General features: G+C 49.9%; 1 long non-coding RNA gene across 1 annotated transcript; it reads left to right on the top strand.

The window, feature by feature from the left end:
• Positions 1–5,517: 5,517 nt before the first annotated feature.
• Positions 5,518–6,863, top strand: LOC131721893 (uncharacterized). Its single transcript, XR_009319958.1, has 3 exons — positions 5,518–5,632; positions 6,165–6,294; positions 6,542–6,863. It is a non-coding gene; the product is annotated as an uncharacterized LOC131721893 (long non-coding RNA).
• The last annotated feature ends 20 nt before the right edge of the window (positions 6,864–6,883 follow it).

Raw genomic sequence — 6,883 nt, 5'->3', positions numbered from 1 at the left:
ACACACACACACACTGACACACACTGACACACACACTGACACACACACACACACACACACACACTGACACACACACACACACTGACACAGACACACACACACACACACACACTGATACACTCACACTGACACACACACACACACAGACACACACACACACACACACTGACACACACACACTGACACACACACACACACAGACACACACACACTGATACACTCACACTGACACACACATACACACACACATACACACACACACACACACACACACGCACACACACTGACACACACACACTGATACACACACACACACACACTGACACACACACTGACACACACACACACACACACTGACACACACACACACACACGTTGACTGATTGTAGAATCTAGAACAGAGAGCCTGGGACTCACAGCCCAGAGTTTAGAACCCTGCAAGCTATATGATCTCTCTTTGTTCCCTCTTTCACTCTGCCTCCCTCTCTCTTCCTCTCACGCTCTCCCCATTTCTCTTTCCTCCTTTGCTGTCTGCTCACCCCTCTCTTTCTTGTCTGAACCTTGTCAGCACTCGTCTCACAATTAGAAGATAAAAATATTCTGCTCTCCTCCTCTCCTTTTCTGAGCGGTATTGATTTTGCCTGTAGCTCTGTCTGTGAACACAGGGGAGGGAAGGAGGGGAGCGAGGGAAAGGGGATGAAAGGGGAGAGGAAAAAGAGGGAGAGGCCAGAGAAGAGGGAAAATGGAGAAGAGAAAGGGGGAGATTAAAGAAGAAAAAGTGAAGGAGTGGAATTGATTCAGTCTATTGTATATAAATGCACACCTGTAAAGAATGTTTTTTTTATAGCTTTGACAATGCATGTGTTAGTCATGCTAACAAAGCATTACTGAAATGGAGAGGAGAGAGAAGAGAGCGCAGGCAGGTTTTTATTCACTTATTTTTCTTATATTCCTTTGTTTGTTTGTTTTAATTCCTTGGCGAGAGACGGGGGGGTGGAGAGCGGTCTGCTGTCCCGATTATCCTGGCTGACCACTGATAGCGAGAGCCGATCGATCAGGTATTGATCCAGCCAGGGCAGTGTCAGGGGACTGAGAGGGAGAGAGAGAGGAGGGGAGCAAAGAGAAGGGAGGAGGGGGAGCTTCTACCTAATACTTAAATCTATATTTTATCACTGTCAGTGAACAGAATTTGAAAGGTCTACTGAATCTGCTGGCTCTAAATGCAGAGTTTCAGAGATCAGGAACACAGAACCCAGCCTGCTCTCCTGGTCAGTAAGCCTTCATTCTCCTTTCTAAAAGTTTCCCTTGGTATTTTACACAGTAAGTTCCCATGCTTTGCCCATGATTACACTATACTGTAGTTTACCGTGATTGTGCTTTACCACACCTCTCTGTGCTTTCACTCTGGGGAAAGTCCTACGAGGGCGGCTCCATGCTGTGCTGTTCTGTGAACAAGTCTTGACTGAGTCACGGCCCTCCACATTTCACTAGTTTACTGAAGTTCAGGAGGAGAGGAGAAGGGTGAGGAGGAGAGGAGAAGGGGGTCAGGAGGAGAGGAGAAGGGTGAGGAGGAGAGGAGAAGGGTGAGGAGGAGAGGAGAAGGGTGAGGAGGAGAGGAGAAGGGGGTCAGGAGGAGAGGAGAAGGGTGAGGAGGAGAGGAGAAGGGGGTCAGGAGGAGAGGAGAAGGGGGTCAGGAGGAGAGGAGAAGGGGGTGAGGAGGAGAGGAGAAGGGTGAGGAGGAGAGGGGAAGGGTGAGGAGGAGAGGAGAAGGGTGAGGAGGAGAGGAGAAGGGTGAGGAGGAGAGGAGAAGGGGGTCAGGAGGAGAGGAGAAGGGTGAGGAGGAGAGGGGAAGGGGGTCAGGAGGAGAGAGGAGGAAGAGGGAGAGCCAGAGTAACGACTGTGAACCCCCTGTCCATAGCTGTGATCTCCACAGTGCCAGGGAGCCGGGCGCTGCCACGCTGAGCTGTGGTCACGATTCAGGCTGACCGATCTGGAACACACCCTTCCTGAGCCAATCGGAGCGCGAGGATCTCTCCCGGAGACTGGCATGCCTCAGAGCTGTCATCGCCACCAGCACTGTGTGTGCAACAAAGCATAGGGAGGAAGTCAAAGACGATAAAAAAAAAGGAGAGGGGAGAAATCGAATAAATACACAAAAAAGGCCAGCAGACTGAACGGAGATGAAGCTTCCGCAATAAAAGGGAGTGAGAGCAGGATGCGGAGCCGGGAGGCGCCGGGATCGGGGAACGCTTCATTACCCCCCGAGGGTGCGGGATGTGCTTATCACGTCCTCGCTCTCGCCCTGCCGCTAAAGTGCTGCTCCGCACTGCCTGGCACGCTGGATCTCTGTTCATGTCACAGTTTTAGAAGCGTGCCGGAAGTCCTCCTCTGCGATATATTACCCCTGCCACTGCACATTGCTGCCGGTAATGCATTAGAAATCGTTCCCCTATCTGCGCAGAGCCATCGACGGCCGCCACGCAACACAGAAGCACGTCCATAAAGGGATGGTGTGATGGAGCCTCCCTCCTCAATCAATGTTTACGATGCCCCAGACAGCTCCCTAATGTTTCCGGAGCCCCCCTCCCTCCCTCTCAAACCTGCTCAAAAATTCTTAATTAAGCACAATCCTTACTGTTTACAGTTGAGCCAGAGTAGACATGATAAACACACTCACTCACACACACACAGCCCCCTCCCTCCTTCCTCCTTCTCTCCATCCCTCTCCCCTTCTCTCTGATCCCTAACCTTCCTTCTCTCCCCTTCCAGGGATGGGAATCAGGCTCCTATTGCACAGCAGTTTCACCCATGCCAGCTTTCACTACGAGCTTGATTAGCCCCAGTCTGTACAGGTAACAAGCTCAGGTGTGTCTTATTAAACTCCTAGTAAAACCAGGAATTAATCAAGCTGCTATGCAACAGGAGTCTTATTCCCATCCCATCCCTGCCCTGCCTCTCTCTCTCTCTCTCTCTCTCAGCCTTTGTTCAGAGGCGTGTGTGTGGGGTGTGTCTCCGGACAGTGCGGGGGGGGGGGGGTGACCCTTCTCTGTGTGGGGGTGTCCCCTGACCACTGGCACTGGATAAACAATGGCACAGGTCAGAGGTGATAGGTCAGGGCCTGATGTTAACTCAACATGTCGAGGGGGGAGGGGGAGGGGGAGTTAAGTGCAGCCTGTCGCCCCCTCATTCAAAACACAGAGTACAATAATGAAAGTTACTGGCACTGATGTAAATACTCCTGCATGTTCAAAATATACATGCAAACTGGCTTTGTCTGGTTCTGCTCCCTAGAGGATAGTGTTGACCCTGTTAGCACTACATCAAAGCACACTGATCAACCCTTTCTCCAGCCTGCAGGAAATCATGAATGAGCACAAGAGCCACGGCCGCTTGTCAATGCAGGTAACCTGCCCAGTAGAGCGCCTCTCTCCTGTGAGAACAGAACCACCTTCATCTGCCCAGTCGAGCGCCTCTCTCCTGTGAGAACAGAACCACCTTCATCTGTCCAGTCGAGCTCCTCTCTCCTGTCAGAACAGAACCACCTTCATCTGCCCAGTCGAGCTCCTCTCTCCTGTCAGAACAGAACCATTTTCATCTGCCCAGTCGAGCGCCTCTCTCCTGTGAGAACAGAAACACCTTCATCTGCCCAGTAGAGCTCATGTAGGCAATAATAACTATGCAGTTAACTATTGAGATATATGTGTTATACAGCAGACCCTGATATTGATGCGATCCAGCCCTCTGAAATGTCTTTATAATATGTAGCACTAGACCCTGATATTGATGCGATCCAGAAGGTGGAAGGGCCCGGGAGTGGCTGCATTACTTATTTAAACCATTATTCAATTATTTAATGATTTAAACCCTTTTCTTGTTTAAGTCTGCCACAGCCATGCATTTAACCAGGCAGGCAGGCAGACAGACAGACAGACACACTGACAGACAGACAGACAGACAGACACACAGACAGACAGGCAGACACACAGACACACTGACAGACAGACAGACACACACACAGACAGACACACAGCCAGACAGACAGGCAGGCAGACAGACAGACACACAGACGCTCGCTCGCTCGCTCGCTCGCCCGGCTCATTCTTGGAAGCTCGACTGGTCGGCATTGTTTTTTCCTGCAGTTCCAGTAATCGTGTGGAAGAGCAGGCTGTCCCAGCAGTCAATCACAGAGCTCTCTATTCCTGAAGGATTTATTGATTCCCTGAAAAGCATTACCCGCTCCTTTAAATCCCACGCATTAAAAACACAAGAGCAAGAGAGCAGCCAAAAAACTGAACGAGTCGAGGACCTCGCAGCTCTGGAAGCAAACCTGAAGTATTTACTACAGGATTCAGCAGCTTTGCTTGGTTTCATATCCTTCATCATTCTCTGTGTCTTCATGGCTCTCAGCCTCTCCCATTGATATCATTCTCTGTGTCTTCATGGCTCTCAGCCTCTCCCATTGATATCATTCTCTGTGTCTTCATGGCTCTCAGCCTCTCCCATTGATATCGTTCTCTATGTCTTCATGGCTCTCAGCCTCTCCCATTGATATCATTCTCTGTGTCTTCATGGCTCTCAGCCTCTCCCATTGATATCGTTCTCTGTGTCTTCATGGCTCTCAGCCTCTCCCATTGATATCATTCTCTGTGTCTTCATGGCTCTCCGCCTCTTCCATTGATATCATTCTCTGTGTCTTCATGGCTCTCAGCCTCTCCCATTGATATCATTCTCTGTGTCTTCATGGCTCTCAGCCTCTCCCATTGATATCGTTCTCTGTGTCTTCATGGCTCTCAGCCTCTCCCATTGATATCATTCTCTGTGTCTTCATGGCTCTCAGCCTCTCAACATGTGTTGCCCCCCCCCCCCCCCCCCCCCTTTCCCCTACATTACTCCTTCAATGAGGTGTAGAAATGCACACCAGGCCAGGCTGACCGCTTGTCCGACAGTCAATGGAAAGTGACCTGCCCACTCTCCAGATAATGCAAGGGTCAGCCCTGCTCCCTGACCCCTTGACCAGTCCACTGGGACCGGACAGAGTGAATGATAGCCCTGGCTTTTAATGTGATTGCATCCGTTAGGGTAGCTAGCGCTCTCTCTCTCTCTCTCTCTCTCTCACTCTCTCTCTCTCTCTCTTGTTCACTCTCTCTCTTTCTCTCTGCTCCTGTGCCAATTGGAAGAAAAATAAAATGAAGCCACACACACAGAGACACACACACACACTGTCTCACACACACATACACATACACACACTGTCTCACACACACATACACAGACACACACACACATACACTCTGACACTGACACACACACACACGTGGACTGCCCGAAATTAACCCTTTGCTGTCCAGTGCCTGCTGTTGTGGGGAAAGGGTCAAGAGGGGTTAAAGGTTAAAGGTTAAAAGTGCCTTTTAGCTCCTCTATCCACTCCCTGCACATTTGAAACGGGGGGGGGGGAGGGGGCTGCGTTTTGTTCTGTGTTCTCTCAAACAATCTGCGTATTTTATTACCTTACAGTTTGTAATGGAGCAGAGGGGATGTCACCGGGTCGCTCTGAGGTATTTTAACGTTTCCTGCGGGACAGAGAAGGAGAGAGAGCGATAAAACCAAGAGTCAGCAGACTGAACTGGAAGAGGTTTGTACAGATTCAGTTCTCTCTCTCTCTCTGTGCTCTAACCCAAACACTCCCCAGTTTATATAAATATATTAATATTGACGAGGCAGACCCGGGTCACATGACCACAGGCTTGTCTTAATTACTCCCGCTGCCTTCCCACAATCCTCTCTGAGGCCCCCGGCCGTTCAGCAGGGCCAGTGTGTTTCCGTTGTAGTTGACTGCTATTAACCTGACCGATTCTCAATTAAAACGTTGATAAACCTGTACATTGTGAAATGAATTCAGCTGATACAGTCACAGGGGGATTTTCAAAGCTTTTTGCTCCAGAGCTAAATTTGCTCCTGATTTTCTCAAAGTAATTGTAAAAGTTTAAAGGTGCAAATCTAGCCGGAGACAACGTGGGTATGGAAAAGAGAATCATTTTTTTCTTCACTTAAACAGTTTTGGAAAATTAGCTGGAGTTTATTTACAGTTAGAAAAAGTGGAGCAAATTTTGCACTGGAGCGAAAAGCTGTGAAAGCTGTGGTGTAAACGTTCCTCTGCTTCACAGCATCATTCAGGGCGCGTTCGGAGCTGGACAGCAGCATCGCTTCAACTCATTGTGTTCTACTGATCAGCCCTGTGGAAACGCGACTGAATGAACGACGTGGTACGTGCTTTCAACAGCAGAGGATTTCGAGGTAAAGACAAGTCTAACTTGCTTTCTGTATCCGACTCGCTTACATGTGCAACATGAATAGATAGATATGCTGTCAAATAGACTGAATACACCCAGTTCAGATGTTATCCACAGTCCCTGCAGTTACACAGAGATCTCAGCTTTTCCAGATCAATGCAATGAAACACAATCCTTCTGATTTGAATGTGTTGATAGTCAAGCACCTGGAGAGTTAATATTGTTACTCGTGGCCCGTCCCGTTTCAACAGAGAAAGACCAAGAGAGAACCCACTGGTGAGATTCACATTCAGACTGACTGACATCCTGACAGCGTGGACTGGGGGAGCTCACCACTGAGCAGGGCAGTGCGTTCACACCGAGATTCATCCTGACAGCACGGACTGAGGGAGCTCACCACTGAGCAGGGCAGCGCGTTCACACCGAGATTCATCCTGACAGCACGGACTGGGGGAGCTCACCACTGAGCAGGGCAGCGCGTTCACACCGAGATTCATCCTGACAGCACGGACTGGGGGAGCTCACCACTGAGCAGGGCAGCGCGTTCACACCGAGATTCATCCTGACAGCACGGACTGGGGGAGCTCACCACT

Source organism: Acipenser ruthenus, chromosome 49 (genome assembly GCF_902713425.1).
Source record: "Acipenser ruthenus chromosome 49, fAciRut3.2 maternal haplotype, whole genome shotgun sequence".
In the NCBI taxonomy this organism is placed as follows: Eukaryota; Metazoa; Chordata; class Actinopteri; order Acipenseriformes; family Acipenseridae; genus Acipenser; species Acipenser ruthenus.
This window is presented reverse-complemented; position numbering and strand designations above follow the sequence as displayed.